At 44.2% G+C, this 16870-nt stretch overlaps 1 pseudogene; it reads left to right on the top strand.

Annotated features, from left to right (window-relative positions):
- The first annotated feature begins 6372 nt into the window (after positions 1–6372).
- LOC141997173 (olfactory receptor 6X1-like) lies at positions 6373–7999 on the top strand (annotated as a pseudogene).
- Positions 8000–16870: the final 8871 nt, after the last annotated feature.

The following is a 16870-nucleotide window of genomic DNA, read 5'->3' on the forward strand; positions in this document are numbered from 1 at the left end:
GGTGGCACCTTAAAGACTAACAGATTTATTTGGGCATAAGCTTTCGGGGGAGGTGGGGCAACCCACTTCTTCAGATGCATGGAGTGAAAATTACAGTCCAGGCATAGATATACTGGCACATGAAGAGAAGGGAGTTACCTTACAAGTGGAGAACCAGTGTTGTCAAGGGCAATTCAGTCAGGGTGGATGTGGTCCACCCCAATAATTGACGAGGAGGTGTCAATACCAAGAGAGGGAAAATTGCTTTTGTAGTGAGCTAGCCACTCCCAGTCCCTATTCAAGCCCAAATTGATGGTGTTAAGTTTGCAAATGAATCGTAGATCTGCAGTTTCTCTTTGAAGTCTGTTTTGGAAGTTTTTTTTCATTGAAGGATGGCTACTTTTAAATCTGTTATTGAATGTCCAGGGAGATTGAAGTGTTCTCCTACTTGTTTTTGTATGTTCCCATAGCATCAGGATCTTGGATTAATAATCTTTGAGGAAATAATGCCATTTGAACCTGTTATTTGACCATTGCAGACCATGTGGACAAGGGGGATCCAGTGGATATAGTGTATTTAGATTTTCAGAAAGCCTTTGACAAGGTCCCTCACCAAAGGCCCTTATGTAAATTAAGTTGTCATGGGATAAGAGGGAAGACCCTTTCATGGATTGAGAACTGGTTAAAAGACAGGGAACAAAGGGTTGGAATAAGTGGTAAATTTTCAGAATGGAGAGAGTTAACTAGTGGTGTTCCACAACGGTCAGTCATAGGACCAATCCTATTCAACTTATTCAATAAATGATCTGGAGAAAGGGGTAAACAGAGGGGTGGCAAAGCTTGCAGATGATACTAAACAGCTCAAGATAGTTAAGACCAAAGCAGACTGTGAAGAACTTCAAAAAGATCTCACAAAACTAAGGTTTCAGAGTAACAGCCATGTTAGTCTGTATTCGCAAAAAGAAAAGGAGTACTTGTGGCACCTTAGAGACTAACCAATCTATTTGAGCATGAGCTTTCGGGAGCTACAGCTCACGAAAGCTCATGCTCAAATAAATTGGTTAGTCTCTAAGGTGCCACAAGTACTCCTTTTCTTTTCACAAAATTAAGTGATTGGGTAACAATATGGCATATGAAATTTAGTGTGGATAAATGTAAAGTAATGCACATTGGAAAAAATAACCCCAACTATACATGCAATATGATGGGGGCTAATTTGGCTACGACTAATCAGGAAAGAGATCTTGGAGTCATCATGGATAGTTCTCTGAAGACATCCATGCAGTGCTCAGCGGCAGTCAAAAAAGAGAACAGGATGTTAGGAATCATTAAAAAAAAAGGATAGAGAATAAGATGGAGAATATCTTATTGCCCTTATATAAATCCATGGTACAACCACATCTTGATAACTGCGTACAGATGGGGTCCCCTCATCTTACAAAAGATATACTGGCATTAGAAAAGGTTCAGAAAAGGGCACTTAAAATGATTAGGGGTTTGGAACGGGTCCCATAGGGGAACAGATTAAAGAGGTTAAGACTTTTCAGCTTGGAAAAGAGGAGACTAAGGGGAGATACGATAGAGGTCTATAAAATCATGAGTGGTGTGGAGAAAGTGAATAAGGAAAAGTTATTTACTTGTTCCCATAATATAAGAACTAGGGGCCACCAAATGAAATTAATAGGGAGCAGGTTTAAAACAAAAAAAGGAAGTTCTTCTTCACATAGCGCACAGTCAACCTGTGGAACTCCTTGCCTGAAGAAATTGTAAAGGCTAGGACTGTAACAAGGTTTAAAAGAGAACTGGATAAACTCATGAAGGTTAAGTCTATTAATGGCTATTAGCCAGGATGGGTAAGGAATGGTGTCCCTAGCCTCTGTTTGTCAGAGGTGGGATGGCATGAGAGAGATCACTTGATGATTATCTGTTACGTTCACTCCCTCTGGGGCACTTGGCATTGGCCACTGTCGGCAGACAGGATACTGGGCTGGATGGACCTTTGGTCTGAGCCAGTATGGCCATTCTTATGTTCTTATTACATTACACACCAAAGAGAGTAAGCAGACGAGAGTAAGCACAAAGAGAGTAAGCTCCTGTTGCATTTCAGGGAGAGTTGGACAAGTCCCTTTTACTCCTTTGAAAAATGTCATCTGAAGTAGACTGAGGTGCTTTACAGTAAATAAGAAATTATGCTGATTGTATCTTCCTTCTCTTCTTTATGCAGCGGAGAGAGAAATGAAGCCATGGAGACTGAGAACCAAACCAGAGTGAAATTACTAATCATACTAGGTGTCAAGGATTATTCCCAACTATGGCCCTTCGAGTGCAGAAGGTGGGGGCCTGCAAGGACTCTAAAAAATAATACTTGCCACTCCAGGCTGGTAATGCTGCCACCACCCAAGTGAAAACTGCCTTTTGACAATCCAGAAATAAACCTCACGTGGAAAGATTTTTCTGAGGTCCTTGACTTTACCACTCCTCCCTCAGGGCAGCTGAGAAGAAAACAATAGAAAAGGGAAACTCGGCTGTTGTATCATCTGATTAACATATGCACAGCCTTGTTACCTCCTGAGACACAGAAATCTAATCATGTTCTTAAAAAGGATACATTTTATTGAAAAAAGGATGAAAACACATCTGACAACTCAGGCTGTTAGGGGCTGAACACCAAACATGACTTTCTTGGGGTCCAGCTGAAAGGTTACAAGCAAACAAAAACAAAACAAAAGCTCCTGGGGTTAGCACAGAGGAATCCACAAGCCCAAACTGAAGAATTCAATCTAATTGCGTCTAACTAGACATTCCTGGTCTACTTACATATCTGGGGTTCCGAATGAGGAGTTTCTAGGTATGATGCTGATGATTTTTATACCAGGTCCAGACCCTACAGCATGTTGCTGTCCTGTCTCTCTCTCAGTGGAGAGAACAAAAGACCCCTACACCCAGCAATTTTCCCCAATTTGAAAGGGTTCAGCTTCCTTACTGGTGCCCCATGTCAGGTGCCAGCTCATGTTAAGCTTTCCTCTTAACCCTTTACAGATAAGGCAATTTGGGTACAGCAGCTAAGCGGGATTCTATAGCTAACTGAATGGTTGGAGAGTTACACAAGGGTGCCACCCTGCCCCCCTCGTTTATCAAAGTAGGATTTCTGGTCAACTCCATATTCAAAATCCTGGTCTTCCTACTTCTTCTTGGTGATTTACGTGATAATTCTTATGTGGTATGTGGTGATCATAGCCTTGGTGTGGAGTGATTACTGCCTCCACACTTCAATGTACTGGTTTCTCTGTAACTTGTCCTTCTCAGGGATATGGTTCACCACGGCCATCCTTCCCAAACCAATGAAAGAAATAGCTTGATGTGCTGACATAAGATTCATCAGTGGGTGTTTCACCCAAACCTATTTCTATTTCTTCCTTGGGACCTCGGAGTATATCCTGGCAGCCATAATGTCCTTTGATAGATACATAGCTCTTTGTAAGCAGTTGCATTACCCCACCATCATGAATGGGCAATTGCCTGTCCAGTTGATTATTGGCACTTGGTTGGCAGCCTTTATATCAGTTCTCTGCCCAACCATCTTGGTGTCCCACTTACCATTCTGCATCCCCAGTGTCATTAACCATTTCTTCTGTGACATAAGATCCCTTTTTAAACTGGCTTGTACAGACACACACATCATTGAATAGCTGGTCACCCCTTTGCTAAACCTGTTCATATACAGCCTCAGGAATGAGAAAGTAAGAGATGTCTTCAAAGACATGCTCAGTCAGGGAAAGCTGGTTCGCTTCAAAAGAGTCTGAAAAACTTTACATTGTGATTCGTAATTTGAAAAGATCAAGGAATGAAATGGAGGTCAAAGACGGAGTCACGGGTAAAATATTCAGATGCATCAAAATGACTTAGGATCCTAAATTCCATTTTTACTAGTGATTTAGGGCCAGATTTTTCAAGAAATATGGCATCTAAAGATGCATATACATGCCTGGTGGAACATTCAAAAGGATTTCAACGTAAAAATCCCATTAAGTGCCTATCTGCATCTAACAAAATACTTTCTTTGATCCAAACAGGAATTTTTAACAACTTTTTAATTTCTCCACTAATTCCAACAAGTTTCACATTTGGTCAAAACCAATTTTTGCCTCCCCTGACGCTCCCTGATTCTTTGGAACCACCGCTGAACCGAACTCCCACCTCCAAACGACTGCACCTTTTGCTGTCCCTGTGAGTCGCAACTCAAAGGAGGAAGGAGACAGAGACCCCATGTGCAAGAACAATACTACAACAGTGAATGAGTTCATGGGACAAACCATCCCGATGTGCAGGAAGAATAGCAAATATGGCAGGTAACCATCTTGACTTCACAGTGGAATCTTCAGTGAGCTTAAACTCAAAAAGGAAGCTGACAAGAAGTGGAAATTTGGACAGATGACTAGGGAGGAGTATAAAAATATTGCTAGAGCATGCAGAGGTGTAATCAGGAAGGCCAAGGCACAATTGGTGTTGCAGCTAGCAAGGGATGTGAAGGAAAACAAGAAGGGTTTCTACACATATGTTAGCATCAAGAAGAAGGTCAGGGAAAGTGTGGGACCCTTTCTGAATAGGGGAGGCAACATAGTGACAGATGATGTGGGAATAGCTGAAGTATTGAATACTTTTTTTGCCTCAGACTTCACAGACAAGATCAGCTCCCACACTGCTGTCCTGGGTAACACAGTATGGGGAGGAGGTGAGCAGCCCTCAGTGGTGAAAGAACAGGTTAAGGACTATTTAGAAAAGCTGACCATGCACAGGTCCATGGGTCCAGATCTAAAGCATCCGAGGGGGCTGGGGGAGTTGGCTGATGTGATTGCAGAGCCAGTGGCCATTCTCTTTGAAAACTCGTGGCGATCAGGGGAGGTTCCAGATGATTGGGAAAAGGCAAATATAGAGCCCATATTTAAAAAGGGAAGAAAGAGAACCCAGGGAACTACAGACCGGTCAGCTTCGCTTCAGTCCCCGGCAAAATCATGAAGCAGGTTCTCAAGGAATCCATTTTGAAGCACTCGGAGGAGAGGAAAGTGATCAGGAACAGTCAGCATGGATTCACCAAGGGCAAGTCATGCCTGACCAACCTGATTGCCTTCTATGATGAGATAACCGGCTCTATGGATATGGGGAAAGTGCTGGATGTGGTATACCTTGACTTTAGCAAAGCTTTTGATACAGTCTCCCACAGTATTCTTGTCAGCAAGTTAAGAAGTATGGATTGAATGAATGGACTATAAAGTGGATAGAAAGCTGGCTAGATGTCGGGCTCAGCAGGTAGTGATCAATGGCTTGATGTCTAGTTGGCAGCCAATATCAAGCAGAGAGCCCCAGGGATCAGTCTTGGGGCTGCTTTTGTTCAACATCTTTATTAATGATCTGGATGATGGGATAAATTGCGCCCTCAGCAAGTTCGCAGATGACACTAAGCTGGGGGGAGTGGTAGATACGCTGGAGGGTAGGGATATGGTCTAGAGTGACCTGGACAAATTGGAGGATTGGGCCAAAATAAATCTGAAGAGCTTCAAGAAGGACAAGTGCAGAGTCCTGCACTTAGGAAGGAAGAATCCCTTGCACAGCTACAGGCTGGGGACCAACTGGCTAAGAAGCAGTTCTGCAGAAAAGGACCTAGGGATTACAGTGGACGAGAAGCTGGATATGAGTCAGCAGTGTGCCCTTGTTGCCAAGAAGGCCAATGGCATATTGGGCTGTATTATTGGGAGCATTGCCAGCAGATCGAGGGAAGTGATTATTCCCCTCTATTCGGCACTGGTGAGGCCACACCTGGAATATTGCATCCAGTTTTGGTCCCCTCACTACAGAAGGATGTGGACAAATTGGAGAGAGTCCAGCGGAGGGCCACAAAAATGATTAGGGGACTGGAACACATGACTTACGTGGAGAGGCTGAGGGAACTGGGGTTATTTAGTCCACAGAAGAGAAGAGTGAGGGGAGATTTGATAGCAGCCTTCAACTACCTGAAGGGGGGTTCTAAAGAGGATGGAGCACGGCTGTTCTCAGTGGTGGCAGATGACAGAACAAGGAGTAATGGTCTCAAGTTGCAGTGGGGGAGGTTTAGGTTGAATATTAGGAAAAACTTTTTCACTAGGAGGGTGGTGAAACACTGGAATGCGTTACCTAGGGAGGTGGTGGAATCTCCTTCCTTAGAAGTTTTTAAGGTGAGGTTTGACAAAGCCCTGGCTGGGATGATTTAGTTGGTGTTGGTCCTGCTTTGAGCAGGGGGTTGGACTAGATGACCTCCTGAGTTCTCTTCCAACCCTAATATTCTATGATTCTATCATTCTCTGGGGCTTCCCTATTGGTCATGGTTTTCACATTGTGTTCTTCTCAGTCATTTTACTCATGAACATCCTGGTCATCATAGGCAAAGGCCTTATTGTGATCATCGTGAGGACCAGTCACAAGCTGCACACCCAAATATACTTTTTCCTGAGCAACCTCTCATTCCCGGAGATCTGGTAACACCACCGCCATGGTTCCCAAAATACTAGAGACCTTTGCAGCAGTTGAGACTAAAATTTACATGTACTGCTGCCTCGTTCAGGCTTTCTTCCATTTCTTCCTGGGCAGCACTGAGTTCTTCATCTTGGCTGTGATGTCCTTAGATCACTATCTGGCCATATGCAAACCCTTGCTATACGCCACAATCATGACCAGCAAAGTCTACCTCCAGCTGTCTGTAGGGGTGTCAAGGTTCCTTCCCCACTTTGAACTTTAGGGTACAGATGTGGGGACCTGCATGAAAACCCGCTAAGCTTATTTTTACCACCTTAGGTTAAAACTTCCCCAAGGTACAAACTATTTTACCTTTTGCCCTTGGACTTTATCGCTGCCACCACCAAACGTCTAACTGGTACATTACTGGGAAAGAGCCCGTATGGAAATGTCTTTCCCCCAAAAATCCTCCCAAACCCTACACCCCCTTTCCTGGGGAAGGTTTGATAAAAATCCTCACCAATTTGCATAGGTGAACACAGACCCAAACCCTTGGATCTTAAGAACAATGAAAAAGCAATCAGGTTCTTAAAAGAAGAATTTTAATAGAAGAAAAAGTAAAAGAATCACCTCTTTAAAATCAGGATGCTAAATACCTTACAGGGTAATCAGATTCAAAACATAGAGAATCCCTCTAGGCAAAACCTTAAGTTACAAAAAGACGCAAAAACAGGAACCTACATTCCATTCAGCACAGCTTATTTTCTCAGCCATTTAACAAAATCAGAATCTAACGCATATCTAGCTAGATTACTTACTAAGTTCTAAGAATCCATTCCTGTTCTGTCCCTGGCAAAAGCATCACACAGACAGAGAGAGAGAGGCTTTGTTTCTCCCTACCCCCAGCTTTTGAAAGTATCTTGTCTCCTCATTGGTCATTTTGGTCAGGTGCCAGTGAGGTTATCTGGGCTTCTTAACCCTTTACAGGTGAAAGGGTTTTTCCTCTGGCCAGGAGGGATTTTAAAGGTGTTTACCCTTCCCTTTATATTTATGACAAGGGGCTTGATTTGGGGGCTTCAGGGCTATATTCTTCCAAACTATTCTGGTCTTCCAGCTGCCCTTGTTCGACTCCAACATCATCAACTATTTCTGCTGTGACATTGGGCTGATCTTAAAAATAGCCTGCACTGATACCCGCCCCATTGAGTTACTGGGTTTCCTGGTTGCAATCACAGTTATTCTCAGTTCCTTGATGTTCACCATGGTATCCTTCATCTGTATAATAACCACCATCCTCCACATCCCCTCCACAACAGGGCACCAGAAGGTATTTTCTACCTGCGCTTCCCAGCTGACTGTAGTCTCGATACTCTACAGGGCTGTTATGTTTATGTACCTGAGGCCCAGTGTGCATTCCTCGTTCAGGCTCAACAAGGTGGTGTCAGTGATAAATACCGTCTTCACCCCCTTGCTGAACCCTTTTATTTACACGATAAGGAACAACAAGGTGAAGGCGGCATCTGGAATGCTGTGAGCAAAAAAATGGGTTTCCTGAAGCCTGGCTGCTTTTCTATGGTGGAAAAAAACCTAGTTGCTAGGAATGGAATTTTCAAAGAAGCCTAAGGGAATCAAGCACATTAATTCAAAGGGATTAGCGTGCATAAATCTCTTAGGCTGCTTTGAAAATCCCAGCCTACATGAGGTGACCAGGAGATACTCAAGTTATAAATACCAGAATAAGATTGACTTGCTCTGCAGAGGGCCAGCAAATATTAATCAAACCAATGCATCCCCCTACACAGCCAGTGCTGAGGATTTAAGTGAGACAAAGAACCGTACAGTTCAGACGGGCAGCACAAGGCCTGTGTATCACAGTCATTAGCAGGAGTTGAACCCGCAACGCTAAAAGCCTGAGCTTTTGCTACTGCCTTACCAGAGAGCTGTTATCGTCTTAGGTTGACTAACCACTAGAATGGGATAAACATGAGAGTTGGTCGGGAATTTTTCAATTAAACATTTTTTTTTTATTGGGGAATGCCAATTCATCAAAACCAAAATATTCTGTGAAAACACATTTGTTCCAATGAAACTTTCCCAGGAAGGTTTCTGACATCAGAAGTTCTCCCAAGTCACTGGATCATCAGGCTCACTCAGTTAAGGCACATCAGTTTCATAGCTAACAGTAAACAGGGGAGTGAGGAGCCAGCGTCATGTCAACATGCCTTTCAATGCCCTAACCCAGTGGTCCTCAAAGCCGGTCCACCATTTGTACAGGAAAAGCCCCTGGCAGGCCGGGCCAGATTGTTTACCTGCTGCATCCGCAGGTTCTGCCGATCGCGGCTCCCACTGGCTGCGGTTCGCTGCTCCAGGCCAGTGGGGGCTGCAGGAAGCGGCGCAGGCCAAGGGATGTGCTGACCGCCCTTCCTGTAGCCCCCATTGGCCTGGAGCAGCGAACCGCAGCCAGTGGGAGCCGCGATCGGCCGAACCTGCAGACGCGGCAGGTAAACAAACCGGCCTGGCCCACCAGGGGCTTTCCCTGAACAAGCGGCGGACCAGCTTTGAGAACCACTGCCCTAACCAAAGGGATCAGGTACCCATTTTGCAGATGGGTGAACCAGACTTGTCTGTTCACTATGAGATCAAGCGAGACTCAACCCCATGACCTTCAGGAGTGCAGTCAAACAGACTCAGCGCATGTCCAGGCTGGACTTTCTGAAAGCAAACCCACACTTTTAGGCTTGGAAAAGAGACAGCTAAGTGGAGATACGACTGAGGTCTATAAAATCATGACTGGTGTGGAGAATGTAAATAAGGAAGTCTTATTTACTCTTTCTCATAACACAAGAAGTAGGGGTCACCCAATCTAATTAATAGGCAGCAGGTGTAAAATAAACAAAAGGAAGTATTTCTTCACACAACGCACAGTCAACCTGTGGAACTCCTTGCCAGAGGATGTTGTGAAGGCCAAGACTATAACAGGGCTCAAAAAAGAACTAGATAAATTCATGGAGGATAGGTCCATCAATGGCTATTAGTCAAGATGAGCAGGGATGGTGTCCCTAGCTTCTGTTTGCCAGAGGCTGGGAGTAGGCGGCAGGGGCTAGATCACTTGATGATGACCTGTTCTCTTCATTCCGTCTGGGGCACCTGGCATTGGCCATTGTTGTACTGGGTTAGATTGACCTTTTGTTTGACCCAGTATGGCCGGTCTTATGTTCCAATGTTCTTACATAATAGCCATTAGCCTGGTAATTAGGGTACTTACCTGTGATATGGAAAATCCTGATGCAGACTGGGGACTTGAAGCTGGAGTTCCCAAATTCCAGATGAGTGCCAAAACCACCATACTATAGAGTCAGTCTTTTTCTCTCTGTCCCAATGAATATTTGATTATTCACACAAAGTGGAACAGCCCCATCTACATCAAAGGATTAAGTATTTCACAGACCTTGTGCTGGCCCTATACATCAAGGGGAATTTCATCCTTGGAACTATATTTATGTCAGTAACTTGGGTGTATTTTTCAGTGAAATCACCAGTGTTATGGTGAGGAAGCTACTGAAACCTTCCTGGTGGCCCCCATTACATTGCTCAGTCACGATTTTTATCTGTTTATTTGTTTTTAATTGGGGGGTGGGGGTAGACACAAGTCCTAGGTTTGCTCGCAGCTTGCTAGACTCAGAAGCCCATTATGCATCTTCTGGTACCTCCACAGCCCTCTGGCTACGCTTCCTGGAGGGAGCAGTTGCCCTTTCATGGTAATGCCCCTCTAGGAAGGTCACTGAGGTTTGAAACAAGGACTATCATCAGCTCTAAAACCAGGCATCTAGTGGGTGGCTGTTTTAGCAGGCAGCTGTCGCAGACGCTCAGGTGACGTCTACACTGAGGGCGGCCCGTGGGGGACAGGCACTGCATGTGTAGCGACCTGCCGCAGTACAAGGTCGGCTGTGTCTAGATTCGCCACACCACAGTGTCAGGCCCTGGCGGTGGGGAGGCAGGGGGACACTACGCTACCAGTCGCAGTGTAGAGGTGGACGGCACTGCCCGGGTGTGTGGAGAGCCTGCATAGGGTATATGCCCTGGGGGCGAAGGCATGGGGGCACTTTCTTCTTCTCCACCCGCCAAAGCTGGGCCTCACCATCTACACGGCTGCTTAAACCTCTGCTAGCTGGCCCTGCGGTGTGAGTCTGCCGCATGCTGCCCTAAGGGGAGACGTACGCTTCGGCTGAGATTTTCAAAGTTGCGAAAGGGGATTTGGACACCCAATTTCTATTAAATTAATCAAATCTAATCAAATCTATCTATCTATCCATCCCCATGCACCCCCTCTATTTATCTATCTATCCCCATGCACTCCCTCTATCTATCTATCTATCCATCCCCATGCACCCCCTCTATCTATCTATCTAGCTAGCTAGCTAGCTAGCTATCTATCTAGCTATCTATTCTCGTACTCCCACTCTATCTATCTCCACACACACACCCTCTCTTTCTCTCTGTTGTATCTGAATTCTTCCCACATGACTTTAAACAAAATTCTCTCTTTCTCCTCTATAATTCCTGGAATAATTTGAGATTTTTCACTTTTTCTCTCTTCTCTAAAACTGTCTTTTCCTATACATAGCCATTGATAGAATATAGAGACATAGTCCGTATTACTGTTTGTTAGTCATTAAATACGTGTATAATTGCCTTGTTGGTATTCCCTTGCAATGCTTGTAATCCTAAATTTCTTAATCATTATTCAAAAACAATCAAATGATGGGACCAAACCCTGAATTAATATAAACTCAGCTAAAATGTATCTGTGTCTAAGGGATGAATCTACACTGCACCCTAGTGAGGATAGAATAGATATAACCCGACTAGATTTTCACATGCCAAAAGTATATGAGGTATTGCTGCCCCCACGCCAAGAGTTTTTGCAGGGCTAGAACTAGGTGTCTCTCACTGTGTGTCTAGCACAGTAATACACAGCCGTGTCTTCCGCTCTCAGGCTGCGGAGTTGCAGATACACGGTGCTGATGGAGTTTTCTGTCGAGATGGTGACTCTGTTTTTCATGGAGTCGGCATAGCTAGTAGCACCATCTTCAGGGTCAATTCTTCCGACCCAAACCAGTCCTTTCCCAGGAGTCTGCCTGATCCAATGCATATAGTAGTCGGTGAGAGTGAAGCCTGAGGTTTTACAAGATATTTTCACAGTCTCTCCGGGCTTCTTCATTTCTGCCCCAGATTGGATCAGCTGAACCTCGGATTGGACACCTGTAGGGAAGGCATATAATGAATATTGGAACAGCAGATTTATCCCCATTATTCCAGCATCCTCTGAATCCCCCATGTTCTCAAATTACCTGGATGAGCTGCCATTAAGCAAAGATAAATTGTAATATGCCTCATATTTATTATCCTCTGCAGCCAAACCAAACACCGATATTCTGGGCTGGAAAAGCAGGTGACAGCCTCGCTGTTTCGATGTGGTTATTCTAGAGGGGGAAAGAGGTTGGCTTTTTAAACAGGAAACTCCCCACAGACTTTGCATAAATACTCAAAAGCAGCAAGACACTTGGGCCCAGATTCTGATCAGCCTGCTCATGTGGGGGAGTCGCTCACCCCTCCAGTGGAAGCTTTGCGGACAATGAGTTAGGCTTTTATTTTAGGCACAACCCTGAAAGGATCTGCACCAGCCCAGGGCTAACCCTGGAAGGCGTTGTGTCTCAGAGATATGGTTCTGATTCACACCTCTTCTTGTGCTCCCTTCGTCTTCCCAGGGTGTAATCCAGTTCCTCTTAGGTCAGTTATGGACGGATTCTCGTTTACTTCAGTGGGGTTGGATCAGGCCTTTACTGCTGGAAATTATGGGCACTAAATAACTCCCTGTCCCTTACATCAGCTAAAGTGACCTTTGAGTAGGGGAGTGGAGTCAAGGATTTGCCAATCCCTAGTCCCGCTTTTCCACCTCCTGGGAGAAGGAATAAGCAGCTGATTAGCCTTGTCTCATACCTCTGCACCCAGATCGGCCAACATGAGATATATTTTCTGTTGCCTAGATTCATTGTTTCCAGGGCCCGGTTGGACCACCTAGATCATCTAGCCTGACCTCCTGTGTAACACAGGCCAGAGAATTTCCTCCAGTTGCTCCTGCATTTGGCCCAGTTCTTTGTCTTTGATTAAAACACATCTTTCAGAAAGGCATCCAGGTGTAACTTGACCGAGATTTCCAAAACTCCCTTAAGGATTTGGATCCCCAACTCCTCTGAATGGGAGCAGATCCCTTAGGAATTTTCAATATATCAGTTGTGGATTCTGTTTATGAAAATCATGACAGGTGAGACAGTCTATAGTTTTAAAGCAATATAAACCAGCACCGCTATCTTTAAATTATGTTAATTTTCTTTTCTTTGATGAGGGACGGACTTTAAGTAAAATGTTTTCCTCACATAAAAATGTTGTGGGAAAACTTTAAAAGTATGTTAATCTTTCTGTGGCATTCCCTCAGTTTCATATTGATTTATCTCTTCATTCTGTCTTTTTCAGTGCACTCAAGGAAAAACGTCTCACTTCTCAGATGTTTTAAAGGTGGAATGATCTTCCAAGGAAAGTGACAGATTCCACATAATTATGAACAAATTAACTGCGTCCTGAACAGATAAGAACAGAATAGACTAGACTAGAACGCCGTAGAGTAGATAACCCTCCACTGCCCTACAGGGGATAAGCAGTAGATGTGTGACCTGGCAAGGCTGTAGCATATGTTCAGTCTACAATATTGTGTTTCCTCTCTACTGAGAGTTTTTGCATGGTTTTAAATAAGCTTCTTCTCAGTGTGTGTCTAGCACAGTAATACACAGCGGTGTCTTCTATTTTCAGGCTGTTGAGTTGCAGATACGCAGTGCTGATGGAATTATCTGTGGTAATGGTGAACCTCCCTTTAAAGGACTCGGAATATTTTGTTTCACTATCTGCAGGGTTAATTCTTCCTACCCAAACAAGACCTTTCCCGGGAGCCTGGCTGACCCAATGCATGTAGACAGAAGTGAAAGTGAACCCTGAGGTTTTACAGGATAGCTTCACAGACTCGCCGGGCTTCTTAATTTCTGCACCAGATTGGACCAGCTGAACCTCCTACTGGACACCTGTGGAAAAGTATATCATAAATATTGACATTCCAGATTTATCTCTAATACCCCAGAATCACACGAATCCCCTGTGTTTTCCATTTACCTGGGCAAAGTGCCATCAAGCAAAGATAAATTAAAATATGCCTCATATTTACTGTCCTCTGCAGCCAAACTAAAAGTCGATATTCTGAGCTGTAAAAGCAGGTCACAGCCCTGCTGTTTTGACGTGATTATTTGAGAGGGGGAAAGAGGTTGGCTTGTAAACAGGAAGTTCCCCACAGACTTTGCATAAACACTCATCGCCTTCAGAAGCGGAGGGGGATAAAAGCAGCAGGACACTTGGGACCAGATTCTGATCCGCTTGCTCATGTCGGGGAGTCGCTCACCCCTCCAGTGTTTCCTTTGAGGACAATGAGTTAGGTTTTTATTTTAGGCACAACCCTGAAAGGATCTGCACTAACCTAGGGCTAACCCTGGGAGGCGTTGTGCCTCGGAGCTACGGTTCTGAGTCACAGCTCTTCCTTTGCTCTCTTCATCTTCCCAGTGATACAGGGTCTAATCCAATTCCTCTTCTTACAATTCCAGAAGGATTCTCATTGGCTTTAGTGGGTTTGCATCAGGCCTTTATGGCTGGAAATTACAGGCACTAAATAACTCCCTGTCCATAACATCTGCTACAGTGACCTTTGAGTAGGGGAATGGAGGCAGGACTCTGCCAATCCCCCATCCTGCTTTTCCACCTCCTCCCAGGGGAAGGAGCATGCAGTTGAGTAGCCCTGGCTCCATACCTCTGCACCCAGATCGGCCCACATGAGATATATTTTCTGTTTCATAGATTCACTATGTCCAAGGCCACAATGGACCACTCTGATCATCTCCTCTGACCTCCTGTGCAACTAGGTAAATGTCGACAAAGGTCAATTTCACCCCACAAGCGGAAACCAACCAAAAACATTTCCCTCAATAAAAACTGAAATATGTAGAAAGGCAAAGTAAGAAAAACACTGCTTATGAACTTCTTAAAGTTTATTTTAAAGATATTTCCTTTGCAGATGTAAGCAGAGTCAGGATGAGCTCCACCCTGACATCTGGTGGTGAGGTGTGGCAAGTTGTGGAAAAGAACTTCAGGGGCTGATCTCATTTGCATAGGCACACCCACCCTGCCTAGAATGAGGCCATAGCTGCCCAAATGGTCACTTTGGCTGCTGTGGGATCCCCAGTGTCTTTGTTATTGGGGCAGGAAGAATAAATTGTTATTACGCTGATTATGGGAATCAAGGACAGTGGAACTGCACTTGGCCTTTTGTTATGATGGAGGGACTCACCATCAACTAAGTAGCACTCGCTAGGCAGGGACATGGGTTCCAAAACTCTGTGAATGGAGAGAGGCTTAAGATAGGCATTAGTACCTGGTTGTGTGGGCCCCTTTATGAGGGCCTGAAACACCAATAGCACCTTTGTCTCTCTCTACTGTGGAATGTCAGAGCTAATTTTGGGTCTATTAAGAGTCTTCCTACAGTGCTGTGCTGAATTTACTTTGGCCTTATGGTGCACCAGCCCTAAGGTCCACTACTATGAGCTGAAATCACTGAGCACTGTGTCAAGTAGTGGGGAACTAGAAGATCTAGAGTGCAGTGGTGCTGTTTGTGGATAGGCTGGCGGAGCGTTCGTGAGACAGCGAGTGGAGCCGAGCTGTGCAGAGCAGAGTCATTCGTGAGAAGGCAGAGCGGAGCCCTGTGGAGCTGTGGGGCGGTCAGCTTCAGGTCATGTTTTACTATTTTTACTATATTTACAATTTTATTACATTTGTGGTTTTTTGCTGAGATTTCAAAACTACCTAATATATTTGAACACCCAATTCCAATTACAATGAGTAGGAATTGGTCAGCCCCATACCCTAGGCTGCTATGAAATTCTTATCTTTGTTGCACTTGGAAAAGAACAGAGTATTTTAAGAATGACACTTGACAAACCAAGGGATAGATTATGATCTTTCTTTGTTTCACTTCAGCGTCCAATGTCCATTGACCTGAAGTGGGTATTCCTTGAAAATCCCAGGTTTAGTATCACTGTACTGCACTAGCAGTTCTGTTCTCTTTCGCAGACCCACCCATGCAATGAGGTATTGCTCAATCAGAGTCGGAGTGTCAGAACCCGCTCCCAACAGTTCTGCACATTGCGTCTCCTTCAGGAGTCCCATGCATGTTCTGTTGATGAAAAGTAGGAAACCTGAGGCATTGTGAACATTTTAAAATACTGAAATGCAGATCACTTCTTGAACTACACTGATAGCTATTTGTTTAAGGACACACAGGTTGTAATAAAACACAACCTAAAGGAAGGATCATCCAGTGGTTAGGGCCAGGTGCTTGCCTAGGTCTTGGGAGGCAGAGGTACAATTCTCTGTTCCCCCACAGACTTCATGGGTGACTTTGGGCATGTCAGTTAGCTTCTCTGTCTGTAAAAGGGGGGTGGCAACACTTCTCCACCTCACAGGAGGACTGAGAGGTTAAATACATTAAACATTGTTTAGTGATTTGAGGTCTACAGTTGAAAAGTGCTGTTTACGAGTTAGGGATTCTTATTAAAGATTTTCTTCTTAGGAAGGAAGTTTGTGGCAGCCTTTCACATCATATGGCTTTAGTCTATTATGTTCTCTCCACATATCTGAATTTGTTCTTGCTCACTTCAATCAAAAAAAAAAAGTCTTCAGATTACTACTGAGGTGTTTTGTAGGGTTACATACTCTCCCAAGAGCAGTGGTGGATATCTCCATAACTGGAGATATTTAACAATGAGGGGACAAAGTCCTGAATGGATCAGTAACTGAAAGGAATAGAATAGAATAAATAGAATATAATAAATAGAATAGAATAGAATAGAATAGAATAGAATAGAATAGTAGAGGGTTATATTATTCTTGGCCAAAAACAGTCTTATTTGGAATTATTTCATCAAAGATTATTAATCCATCTCAGATCATTATTACATTAAAAAAAGCAACACCAAAGAAAGTAAGCGCACAAATCCCATTGAATTTTAGGGAGAGCTGGACAACTCCCTTTTACTGCTTTATAATTGAAAGTGGATTTTTTTTCAAATAAAAAGTCATGCTGATTGTATCTTCCTTCTCTTCTTTATGCAGCTGAGTGAGAAATGAAGCCACAGAGACTGAGAACCAAACCAGAGTGAAGAAATTCATCATAGTAGGATTTCTGGGCAACTCCAGATTGAAAATCCTGGTCTTCCTACTTCTTCTGGTTCTGGTGAACTACACACTGAGGCTT

The sequence above is a fragment of the Natator depressus genome, chromosome 13 (assembly GCF_965152275.1).
Source record: "Natator depressus isolate rNatDep1 chromosome 13, rNatDep2.hap1, whole genome shotgun sequence".
In the NCBI taxonomy this organism is placed as follows: domain Eukaryota; kingdom Metazoa; phylum Chordata; order Testudines; family Cheloniidae; genus Natator; species Natator depressus.